General features: G+C 45.1%; 1 protein-coding gene across 16 annotated transcripts in view; it reads left to right on the top strand.

Moving 5' to 3' along the window:
- The first annotated feature begins 1,075 nt into the window (after nucleotides 1-1,075).
- PCDH15 (protocadherin related 15) overlaps nucleotides 1,076-13,182 on the top strand; it is a 609,044-nt gene continuing 596,937 nt past the window's right edge. For 9 of the 16 annotated variants that reach the window (XM_083441352.1, XM_083441358.1, XM_083441371.1 and 6 more), the window contains exon 1: nucleotides 1,076-5,691. The gene's annotated coding sequence lies outside the window, so the exon portion shown is untranslated. Of the gene's footprint in view, nucleotides 5,692-6,800; nucleotides 6,973-7,176; nucleotides 7,194-13,182 lie in introns of those variants that run through there. The other 7 variants (XM_083441374.1, XM_083441369.1, XM_083441357.1 and 4 more) reach the window with 6 other exon arrangements.

Genomic DNA, 13,182 nt, shown 5'->3' with positions numbered 1-13,182 from the left:
TCATCACTGTGGTTACCATGTGCAGTTGCACAGCTGCAAATAAATGTGTTAAATGTGTTATAAAGTGCACTATACAAATGTGACACTAGATGGCAACAGTGAGCTATGAAAAATTCAATATATTTTTCAAAACTTTTTTTAAAAAAGCATTTTCATAGTGTTTTTAATATGTGTGTAGATTCCACCCTAGTTTACAATGAAGTATAAACTGAATAACTAATGCTACTCATTGTAGGGGACATACCCAAACATTTATGTTACCTGCTCCAGAAATATTAAGACTATAACCCTCTGCTCTTTCATTTGGAAGTAACTCTGACTGGATGTACGAGAACTTAATTCTGAATAAATATATTTATTGTCAGGTTATATAGATAAAATGGGTATTGAAGCCATAGCTTCCAAGGCTGATTAGTAACTCATCCAAGTAAGTCTCAGGACTGGTTCAGAAGCTGGCAACCAGAAGCATGGATACAATCCTGCAAACCTACTTGAGAGTAAAGCTGCTTCCTGTTGGCCTTTCAAATGTGTGTAAGGGGTTATTGCTTTTTATTATTAGGTTACACACGTTGTGTTTTTTGTTGTAAATTACCCTGTGATCTTCAGATAAAGGATGGTTCATAAATTTAATAAATAATAATAACTTGGTGATAAAGATTTTCATATGCCTATGTTTACTTTTTCTGTAAATATGCATAGGAACAAGATACACAGAAAGGAATTTACAACCATCTAGAAAGAACATGAAGGCAAGGAGAAAATGTGCACGTCTAACAGCCACTACGCCATCTCCAGGATCACTTTGTAATTGTCGGACAAACTACTGCCATGGAGAAGACTTACCCACAGCATTATTTATGAAGGCAATCCTAACAGAAACTTAGTCAAGAGAGAAGACTCATGCAGACAAACTGGAGGTAAGTCAGGCATCATCACTTGTTCAGTTCCATTATCTACTTAATATGCACTTCGGCACTCCTGCTTGACCTGTTGGTGTTTTGCTGAACAATTTTGTATTATTCTGTTGCTTTTTGGAATGTAATAGCTCACTGCTGCTTTGGAATAAATGCAGATATATTTTAGTTTTTATGTATGTGACGATGTTGCTTAATAGTGGAACATGGGGGTTGAATCTAAGACATTCTGGATGCAAAACAGGTACTTTCCCATTCTGTTGTAGGTCTTTCCTCGGTATTGTTGTGTTGTGTGTGTTGTTTTTTAAGGACGAATGGTATATAATATAAATAAATAAACAAACTGCAACTGACTGAAACTTAGTCTCTAATTCCCAAGGTAACCTAACAGGATATGATGTTAGAAATACATTCATGAGAAAGGCAGATTGATGTGTAAAAACGAAATAATCAAAGGTGGTAGTGCATGCCAATACAAATGGAAAAAATGAACCCAGAAAGACAAGTATTTGGGGGGGGGAGAGAGAGAGAGAGAGAGAGAGAGAGAGAGAGAGGTGTCCTTGGGAGAGAACAAATCTAATCAAGGGAGATGGTGAAAGAATTCAAAAACAGGGAACAAAGTGATCAATCACACTGACATGCAGGGAAGCTGACTTTAAGTGACTCAAAGAAATATATTTAAAAATAAAGCTAATGTTTGTAAGCAATTCCATTGGGCATGCATTTTAATAGCATTCCTTCAAAACAGAGTCTTTTGAGATTGGCATGTACCCAGGATATGCTATCCTTTCCAATGCCAAGCTTGGATTCAAGTGGTAAGTGACAGCAACCCAGATGGTAGTAAGTCATGCAAACTTTTCACAGTAAATCTATTTCTAATGCCTGGCCAGTGGCTATGATAGATGGTGGGTTTTTTGCTAGGTGTTTCCCTTCAGACACTCCACCTTGTATTTTTCCATAAAACAAGGGCAGGGGTAGGGGACCTGCCACCCTCCAGATGTTGTAGCTACAACTCCCACCATCTCTGACAATAGGCTAGGCAGGCTGGGGCTGATTGGAATTGGAAGACTCACAGGTTGCCCACCCCTGGACAAATGTGACCAGGTGCAAAGAAGAACAGAGTTCCTGTATATGTATGTGTTGTGTCAAGGGGAAATTTAAAAAAATTCCATAAAAATGTGTCCCTATCCTCCTTTGCATGTGGTTAGCCTAAATACAGCTGTATAAAACAGGTGAAGAAGAGGTGGGATGAAAGGGCTAGACCTGATATTTGTTTTATTTCATAAAAATTTATACACCACTTGACAGTAAAAACAACAACAACAAAACCAACAAACTCAGGGTGGTTTAAAAGCCTCAAAGCAGTTATGGAGCAAATGGGCATGGGTTTAGTGCAATTCCATTTTTATTCATTCATGCTATTTCTGGGCACTCTGTAACAGACATTTTCTTGGTAAGCAGATAGGTTAGCAGGTTAAGAACTCTACCTTTTTGTGTAAAATGTTTACTGTACTTCTCCAGTTTCTCAGTTTAGCAGGTGAACTTTTCCCCAGAACCTGGCATAGAGATATGATTCTACCAGGTTAATTCTGTGCTCCAGGTACACGCATTGCCACCTTTTTCTCATAGACACTGTTGAAGACACAAGCTGGTGCCATAATGGCAAACATAGTATCAGATGAGGTTCTCCAAAATTTTCAATATAAGCCCAGGGTGCTTGAAAGGTACTGCTAGCCAATACACTATGTGTATTATATAATGCATCTAAAGCTAAACTGTGTGGGACAACTTGCAATGTGACAAACGTAGGTTTAATCCTGCTGGCTGCTTAACCTGTATAGCAAATTTTTATCTATCTATCTATCTGCCTGTCTGTCTGTCAGGGAACTGCCATCAGGTCAGAGGCGAGAGGGGGAAGGGCAGTTGTGTTATAGGCGACATCCGAAGTTCTTGCGAAGCAGCTCCTCTTCTGGCGAGGAGGAAAGCTCCGCCTCTAGTGGAGAGGAGGTGGTGGGAACAGGGGAGAGCCTCAACACCGAGGCGGAGCAAGCCGGAGAGGAGGGAAGGACCCGTTTGCCAGCATCCAGTCTGCGCAGTAGGTTTTGGTGCAAGGAAGGGAAGAGAAGGCTGGGGTCACACAGCTGTTGTGCTGGGGGAGGTACAAGGACTGCCCACTCTCAGATTCTGTGAGCAAGTGAGCCAGACATGAACTTGCGATGCTCTTCACTGTAAATAGTTTGCACTAATAATAAAGCCTGGAAAAGTCAGGTCGGAGTCTTGCCTGTTTGCTCTCGAGCAACCACACCACACCTGACTCTATCTATCTATCTGTCTGTAAAACTTCTTAGTACCAGTTGCCAAAAACCACAGGAGGGAAAAGGGCTCTTGTGCTTGAATCCTGCTTGACCATTGTGTAGCAGAATGCCAGACCAGATTGGCCTGATCCAGTAGGCTCTTCTTATGTCACTATGTTCCAAATAATCTAAATTTGAAGTGAAGTAGAAAGGTAACGGTCAGAGTAAAGGAAAGGGTAGCAGAAGGAGATGTTCAAAATGCAGAAAGGGAATCTAGAGATGTAATCCTTTCTCAGTTCTGGGCAAGCATCCACTAATAGGATGGAGACTAAATTGAAAGTGGTGTGATAGTGTTCTTTAGCAAGGACATTCATCCCACTGTCATATCTGGACAAGCGGGCTTTGTACAAATTGAAAGTGCTTAAAGCAAAACAAAACAAAACAATAGACAACTGTGGACAAAAATTAATGAACACCATCCTTCACAACCTAGTGTTCTTCAGCTATTTTGGATTACAACTCCCATCAATCCCAACCAGTATGGCTAAAGGTCAGGGATGATGGGTGTTGCAGCCCAAAACAACTGGAAGGTGCCAGGTTGGGGAAGACAGATGCATACCATGGAAAATGATGGGTCTATCATGCTACCTTCAGATCTTAAACTATATGTAGTCTCTATAAGTACCCGTCTCCCTAGCTGGGACAATTACTTTCAAAAGTGAGGACCTGAAGGGTGCTATGACCCTTCTGACAGTTTGGCTGTGAAATAGCTTTGGTATTTCAGCTTTTCAGTCTCCTGCCCTTTGGGCTTTCCATTTTGGAAGGATGAAAAAGTGGGGAGCACTGGGAAGAAGTATCAGTTGTCCACTCCATGTGAAGCCAGAGTTTCCAAGATGGAGGAAAGGCTAAACCTGGGCCAACCACTTCACTCCAGAGCACTCTTCTCTTGACTACTCATCTTCCTTTAGAAACTGCTGGTGAGGCTGCAAACTGAAAAACTCTTGGAATGCCCAGGAGCAGCACCCTTCCTATAGCACCTGCCAGTAGGTTCACTTCCCTGAGCAGCCATTCTTTGGAAACTTCCTGGTTTCTGGGGTCCATTGCATGGAGCCATCGCCTGGGACGAGAATCTCCGAAGAGGATATCATATGAGCCGATGACAGCTCTTTCCCTTTGCTGTTCTTGGCATGAGGTTGGCGTACTTGCGAGCCAGTGGTTGGGGTTTGTTTTTTTCTGAAGTGCATCAACAGCCCACCCCAAAGCAAGAGCCCCATACCAAGCGATCCCTCCGAGGCACCCCTGCGCCCTTGCATCAGAGCACGTGTGCGAGGCGTACGCGTGCGAGAGAATCTGAAAAAGAGCCCGCCTTGCCGCTCGTGGCCACACTGCCGCTTTGCCAAGGCTTCGCCTCTCCTTCCGAGGCAGCGCCGGCGACGTCCGTCTCACTCCGGGGAGCGTGAAACAGCCGAGGAGGAGGAGGAGGAGGACGGCGTGTCCAAACCCCTCTTGACAGCGCGCCATGAATCTTCTCCGAGCTTCCCTGCCCACCTGATCTGAAGCCGACCGGCCATCCCTCACTCCTGAGGAACGACGCGGCCGTCGTCTTGCCGCCTTCCTCCTCCGCCTGCGCCAGCTAGAGGGAGCGAGCCCAGAGCCCCGCCGCCGCCCGCTCGGCTGAAGAAGGGCTGCTGCAACCTGCTGCCTCCTCGCGGCTTCCTCCAGTTCTCCCTCCCTCCGCGCTCTTCTCTTTCCTCCGCTGCTGCTGCAGGAGGAGAGCGAAAACTGGCCGGTTTCACCTGACCCCCAGCCACCACCTCGATTTACCGTGTCGAGGCGACCCCGCGCTTCCCTCAGGATTTGGCAGGCGCCTCCTCCGTCGCTCGTCCTCGCTCAGCGAAGCTTCCTTTGCCCTGGATGGTGGGAGGGGACACCTTTCCCCTCGCCGAGAGGCTCGGCCAAGAAGCGCCTCTTCGCGCGGAGCACTCGCGGCGCTTCCTCGAGCGCGCGGGGCGCGTGCTCAGTCTCTCCCCCGACATCCCGCCCTCTCTGCCTTAAACGTTACGTCCTCCCCCCTTTTTTTACCTCAAAGTTTTATTATTATTATTATTATCTCCCGCTACTCTTCTTCTCCCACCTCGCTCTCCCTTCTCAAAGACTCCTGTTTCCGGGCAGAAGAAGAGCGAGCCTGCAGCCCGGGCGAAGCAGCGTCGTCGTCGCCCTCCTCCTGTGGAGAGATGCCCGCGGACTGACTGAGGGAAGGAGCGCGGGGGGCAAAGCGGCTTCCCTCAGCCCAGGTGGCGCCCAAGCGAGGCGGGCGGGCGGGCGGAGGGAGAAGCGCGAGGACGGAGGGCGTCGCGGAAGAAGACGTCGCTTCGCCTCGCCTTGGCAGCGAGAGGAGCAGCAGCTTCTGAGGGGAAGCGCCGCCGGCCGCCCGCGCGGGCAGGGGATTATCCGCCGGCTGTGCTGAGGTGGCTTCTGCTGAGGTAAGAACAGCCCCGCTCCGCGCGTGCAGGTGGAGGCACAAGACGGCCGCGTCTCCTTGAAGCGCTCCTTTTTGGCTGCTCGTCCTCTTTCTCTCGCCTTGCTGCAGTGTCCGTTGGCGATGCCGGAAAGTTGCCGTCGGTGGGCTTCGGTGAGGATGGGATGGGAGGGTGGAGGGGGGGGTAGGATCCAAGTTGCGTTTCCCTCTCGCTTCCCTCGCGTGCGGAAGAAGCCGAGCCAGGCCCTGCGCTGCCAAGGCAACTGTTGTCACTGAGCCGAGAAAGGGGGGGGGTGCCTGAAGGTCATCCAGCCCAACCCCTCGACGAAGCCACGCAGGCAGAAATCGCCCCGTGTCGTGCAATAAAACGAGGACAGCATTTTTCAGGATGGGCAGTGTGTGACGTGAGGCTCAGGGTGCCAGATATGGGTGCGAAAGGGTTAGTAGCTGGAATGCTCTCCCTCCCCTTCCCCCCCCCCCCATTTCAAGCTGTTGCAACAGCACCTTCTGCTAGTAAAAGTTTTCCCTTCCTTTCTGCATGTAGCACGGCGGCGTGTCTGGTTCCGCGAGAAGATGGGAGCTTTGCCCGTGGCGAGAGCTTTTTGCCCACCGTGCTTTCCCATATTCGTCACTCCAACATTTAACCTTTTAACGTGTGAGATGTGAGATAGCTCAGTCGGTAAGGCGTGAGACTCTTCATCTCAGGGTGGTGGGCTCCAGAGATTCCTGCATTGCAGGGGGTTGGGATAGATGACCCTGGTGGTCCCCTTCCAGCTCATGATTCCACGATTCCTTAGTGGAGGAGGGAGCAAAAGGCTCTGGAATGTAATGAAAGGCAAATCTCACTCCCCCCTCCGCCCCCAGTTTATTCTGAGGCGATCGTCCTCAAATAAAAACCCTTAAAGTTACTCAAGATGCTTACTAGGCATCTTCAGTGGAGTGGAGTAAGTTCTGAGTAGGGAAAGAAGCAAAGAGCCATGATGAAATTAGAGAGAGGCGTGACTTTCCCTATTTCTGGGGTTGATGGGCACCGAGAGTTGAGGGAGAGCGAGCACCGTTCTCGCGCTGTTCTTCCTGAATCTGTGACGAAACACCATTTCTGCTAAAGCAAATACTAGGGGAGAGAAGCATTGCCCTGGCGTGGTGATCGTCGCCTGTTTCCCAAGCAAAAAGTTGCGCCGGGTAGGATGTGAAGGCGAAGGGAGCTGCTCCTGCTGCGCCTGTGTGCTTTGCTTATCTGCATATGGTAATAATCGGTCAGAGAGAGAGAGAGAGAAATGAACCCGTTAGTATTCTGTTCTTGTAAGACTTGGCGCGGGAGACATAGGCTTCTGTTACATTTCATTTCCGATCTCGTTGGTGGGAGTGGAATAATGCTGGCTGCCTGCTCTGCTGTCTCGCACGTGCCTTCTTCCCCCTCAGATTCGGTGTAAAGGCAGAGAGGGAGAGAGCGCGCACCCCACCCCGTTCTGGCTCCGCTCCTGTTTGCCTATGGACCAGTAAGCAGTGAGTGGAAGCAAGCCTTTCTCGGGGTTGGGAGGCAGCATGTATTCTGCCAGAACTACAGAAGCACCAGCAGCCTGCTTGTTCTGTTAGCTGGAAGTCCCGGCAGATGACCAGGATATTTGCAGAATGCACAGTTTACTCCCCCCCCCCTCCCCTGTTAGAATTGTGTGGTTTTGGCACTACAGGTGATGTTTCTCGCTGGCGAGATCCATCATTTAGATTTTCCCAGAGCAGCAGAGCTTTTTTGACTTGGTGGATGTTTAATAGCAAAGCGGAGGGAGAGAGCACAGCACTTTAAAGATGGGGTGGATCAGCACATAATATATCAGTAAAGCAATTTTGCTCTGAAATGGGAGACGGCTCTTCAACTGGGTCAGAGGTTTAATGAGATCTGTTGTGTTAACTATAGCAAAGGGTTTCATATTCATGCAGCCCAACTGTGTGCATGTTTACTCAGAAGTAAGTCCCAGCGAAATCTATGGGACTGGTACCCAAATAAGTGTGCATAAGGTTACTGCTGCTAGTGTTTGAATGCTGGAGATTCATTATTTGTTTTATTTTGTAACATTTCCACTCCACTCTTCTACTAGGAAGCTCGGTGCGATGTTGCTAACGAACAAAGTTTATTGATTTTTAAAGTGCAAAACTCAGGCCAGGAACTCAAATAGATGTTGATTTATTAAAAATGGCATTTAATAATTGGAGGTATATGAAGAAATCCATTCCTTATTATTCTGCTGAGGTGCTCATTTCCACTTGGAATAAAAACATAATCTGACAGTTTTTATTCTGCGTTTCGATATTTCCATGGAGGACATGCCATGTTGAATAACAACTTTGACAAAAACATGGCCAGTCTGATGGGACAGATGATTAATGTTTCTTTTAACTCAGACAAGAAGCTTGTAGCAAAATTATCATGTTATAAAAATCTAGTATCAAATTTTGTATTGGTTAATCAAGCAACTTGACTAGATATTTAGTTAACTAAGCCTCTTCTGCCAACAACTGTACTCAAAGAGGAAAATGCTGTGAGAATGGTTCTCTTCAATTTGCATCTCTGTAGCTCTCCTAGCTGCAGCAATAGCTTGCAGTATATTGGAAAGAAGAATCACTGGCAACAACAGAATAAAATATGATGGAATGGCAATGCTTGTTGGGTGTTCACACTGTCAGGGTCTGTGATTTGTGCATGTAATTCCACATGTTGAATGCAGTTTTTAAACTTTCTTTATATTTTGAACTTATAGATGAAATTCTCCACAATGTGAGATTCCAGAATAGAAACAAACAAAAAAATGAATGGGGGAGAATGTGGTTTAAAAGATTGCATGGTGTATTATATAAATACGGAAACTGGACTTTAGTTAGCAGATATTATCGCTTGTATCTTGTGTTTGTGTTGGAAGCCCCACTTATGCCACCCTCTGGAAGACATGGTGACTAACTCCCAATTTATTTGAATAAAGTACCTAACCTTGCAAGTACTTAAAATATTGAAATGGCATGATATCTGAAGTGGTTCCTGCAAATGTGATTTTTTTTGCATAGCACAAATTACTTCTCCCTCTCTTTTTGCTTAGGGTTATGCCATTGTCAGTAAGGTTTTCCGTTCTACTTTAATGTGCTTTCAAGTGGCACATCTTTCCTAGTAGCAACAGTATTCAAGGGGGGTGGGGAGTCTCTTGACAGTGCAAATAATTATATGTGCAATGAGATTCAAGAGCATGTTTGCAGCTGTTTGTAGTATATGAGTACTTACAAGTAATGCATTTGCTTTCTTTAATAGAAATAGCTCCTCGGAGCTATTTATCTTCTCATGCTCTTACTTTCCCTTTCCCAACATTGTTAACTGCTATAAAAAGAAATGGAGTTGTGTCACTTAAAGCATTATTGATATGGAAAGTTAACAGGTACATCACGGCAGTACAACACAATCTAGTGTTCCACTTGTCTTTTTTGCTGATAGCGCTGCTTTAGTTCTGTTTTGCTTCCTGTGTGGATCAAGGGAAAGCATCTTGCTAGTTTCTCTGAGTGTAGTAGGAAGGATGCCTGTCTGTGGAGAGAGAAGGGATGTGTGCTAACAATGGTTCCTATTGGTTTTCAGCAGCAGTAGATGGCCTTGTTTCTTCCCTGCCTGTGCTTCCACTGGGTGTTTGCTTGCCATATTATTCTCCTTAAGTTGTTTATTTTCAGGACTGTCTTGATGGAAGAGGTAATGGTTGCAGAAATGCTATACACTTCCAAGGGAGATGGTTGTTTTTGAATCTGTCTTCATTCCATGTTTGATCTTGCTCTCTAACTGTGTCCCTGCATAGAAATGAGAACTGAACCAACAATGCTAATGACTGACCAAAGGTACTTGTACCTGTGCTTCTCGTTCTTTACCCCAATGCTTGACTGCACTGAGTTAGCTCCTTGTTGAAGCCTTTGTCACCCTACTGAATGGCAGTAAGTTTGTGGGCTGCCAGGTTAGAAGCATTTATTGGATGAAGAAATGGCTAGTGGTAACTCTGGGGTGTGAGCTTCTCCTTCTCTAGACTTTCATTGATGGTCCCTTAGTCCATTGTGCCAGAGCAGTGAGCACAATATAACAAGGTTATGAAAGATAATGCCAAGGTTGCAGGTTTGATCCCTATAAGCGACAGGTGCGCATTCCTGCTTTGCATGGGTTTGAGCTAGATGATCCTCAGGGTCCCTTCCAACCGTGAAATTCTATGGATCTATGCAGGATCATAGTCTATTTAGGCTGAGAGACCTAGTCTGAATTTTTTTATAATGGCGCTTATGTGCTTATTCCACCCTTTTTTCATGCGGATAAATTTGCTTGCCAGGTGTTAAGGGCACCTGGACCTCTAGCCAGCAGGGTGCTTCATTATATGCAGGCCCCTTTTTTCTTAAGTTCTCATTTACATGGAAATACATGTCTGCCAAAGAACTTGGAGTGAGCAGCATCTTATCTAATTTTCCCTGGGATACCACATCTCTCCAAAAGCATTTTTCACACGACAGATGACTTGGGGAACTGCAGTAGGTTGGTGGCAGGTGGCAACAAATCAAGGGATGGCTAAGACAGCACTTAGAACGTGGCAGTTGAAACATCTGAATGAAGACTTGTTGGGGTGGGGCAAATGAACACTCTTGCTCGCTGGTGCCTCTTGTTTCTGCCACCAGAGGTTGAGAAAGATGATTAGCTACAGCCCAGTAAGGAGCTTCTAGTTTATGAGGGATATATGTCTGTGTGCTGCTACAGCCATTTCCAGTCTGGGATTTATTTCTCTGGGATCCACCATGGTCCAGTGATCCAGTCGTTCAAACAACTGAAAACAGCGGAAACCGGTATACATTTTTGCTCTTCCCAAGTAACTCTCATCTGTTTTATTATATTATATTATATAACTATTATAAGGCTGTCTTGTGTTAGTAGTCAGTGTTTAAAATACCCTCATTGACAAACAAACCAGTGGATCCCTACATTCACATATCTGTTTTGGGTGTCTTGATAAACTTGCCTACTTCTTAAATGCTTATTATTCAAAGACTTGTAATCAAAAATTCCTAATCAGATGCTCAAAAGCCAATTTAAAACCATTCCTCAAAGGTGTACATAACTTGCTAGCATTGCAGTTTTATATGTGATATGTTAATCTGCCGGGAGGGGGGGGGAGCCCTGAATGGTACAGAGCTTCTAAGATGACAACACAGTTGAGTTTAGAGAAATTTCTTTCTGTATTTCAGATACGTGTAAGTGAATAATGTAGTGCAATTTCCTTGTCACGTTGTGGTCTGTGCTGCTACAATGGTGTGTAGCAGCTGGTGGGTGTCATCGGAAGCACATGCTGGCACAACTAGTAAAATAGGTCTGAAAGACTACAATCTTCTAATCCAAGTGCTCTGTTGAATGTTAATATGCCTTCATGAACTCTCCACTATAGTAGCAATAAGTTGGTGGTGATATAATTAAAAGCTTGTCAAACTGGAACAGGAATGTGATGTGCAGGTTTGTTTGAAGCTGTTTATCACAGACTGACCATTCATATATTTCAATATCCTCTAAAATTCTTCTCCTTACTTGGCAGTAAGCCAATATGATGGACAAATCTATAATATGCTTTGGCAATGGCATGAGAACTACAGGTGAAACTCGGAAAATTAGAATATAGTGGAAAAGTTCATTTATTTCAGTAATTCAACTTAAAAGGTGAAACTAACAGATGGTGAAGCTGAGGCTCCAATACTTTGGCCACCTCATGAGAAGAGAAGACTCACTGGAAAAGACCCTGATGTTTGGAAAGATGGAGGGCACAAGGAGAAGGGGACGGCAGAGGATGAGATGGTTAGACAGTGTTCTCGAAGCTACAAACATGAATCTGACCAAACTGCGGGTGGCAGTGGAAGACAGAAGTGCCTGGCGTGCTCTGGTCCATGGGGTCACGAAGAGTCGGACACGACTGAACGACTAAACAAACAAACAAAAATATATGAGATAGACTCATGACATGCAAAGCGAGATATGTCAAGCCTTTATTTGTAATAATTGTAATGATCATGGCATACAGCTGATGAAAACCCCAAATTAACAATCTCAGAAAATTAGAATATTAAATGAAATCAGCAAAACAAGGACTGCAAAGAGAGCAACATTGGACCTCTGAGAAGTAGAAGCATGCATATGTACTCAGTACTTGGCACTGCTGAGGTGTTATAGAAGACCAGGAAGCTTCAGTAGCAGCCTTCAGCTCTTCTGCATTGCTCGTTCTCGTGTCTCTCATCTTTCTATTGGCAATGCCCCATAGATTCTCTATGGGATTCAGGTCAGGCAAGTTTGCTGACCAATCAAGCACAGTAATCCCATGGGCATTGAACCAGGTTTTGGTACTTTTGGCAGTGTGGGCAGGTGCCAAAGTCCTGCTGGAAAATGATGTCAGCATCCCTATAAAGCTCGTCTGTGGAAGGAAGCATGAAGTGCTCCAAAAACTCCTGGTAGATGGCTGCATTGACCCTGGACTTAATGAAGCACAGTGGACCAACACCAGCTGATGACATGGCTCCCCAAATCAACACAGACTGTGGAAACATCGCACTGGACTTCAGTCATCTGGCATTGTGTGCCTCCCCATTCTTCCTCCAGACTCTGGGTCCTTGGTTTCCAAATGAGATGCAAAAGCTGCTCTCATCAGAAAAGAGATTTGGGGAGCCATATCTCATGTATTAGTTTCACCTTTTAAGTTGAATTACTGAAATAAATGAACTTTTCCATGATATTCTAATTTTCCGAGTTTCATCTGTGGTTCTGCAAAACCATAACACTCAACACATAGAAGGATGTGAATCAGCCCTAATTGAAACTTGGGAAAGCATATAAAAATGCTTTCTTAGCAAGAAAATAGGTGGGCTCTCTACTGATACTGCATCAATCATGTTGCTATATTGATATATTGATCTTTAAAAGAAAAAACAACAACACACTGAGCAGTTTATTATTTGTGAGGAAGCTCATGGTTATAGATGAAGGAAGGTGACTATCAAGCTTGGAATGTACTAAGCAATAAGAGTATTTTTACCACCCTTTTCCACCAGTATGACACACATCTGGAATTTAGAGGCAGGGCTTCCTACTGAGAAGGTATAGTCTTAACATGAAGGCATTGCCTCTATTTTATTCAGAGCCAGGCTATATGGTAGAATTACTGTCACCTTGAAAAAGCTGTTGAGCATTCTGGTGGCTGTACTGACTGAGTTGTGGTCTAGACTAGAACATCCGGAGGGCACTAAGTTGAGGGATGCTGTTGTAAGCAGAAGCTACTATGGAGCATGTTCCGTAGCTCCTATGGAAAATTAGCCAGAGAGAGAAAAGCAGAGATAAACAACAGGTGCAGAAAGACAGTTTGTTCCCTTCAGGCATGATCCCCTTCAGTTTCCTCTGGCAGTAGGGGCTGTAATTGTCAACACAGAGAGCCAGGTTGCACTTGCATCTTGGATATAATGT

Source organism: Podarcis tiliguerta (genome assembly GCF_965153285.1).
Source record: "Podarcis tiliguerta genome assembly, chromosome: 5".
NCBI lineage: Eukaryota > Metazoa > Chordata > Lepidosauria > Squamata > Lacertidae > Podarcis > Podarcis tiliguerta.
Note: the sequence above shows the minus strand (reverse complement) of the source record. Positions and strands in the feature narration are given on the sequence as shown.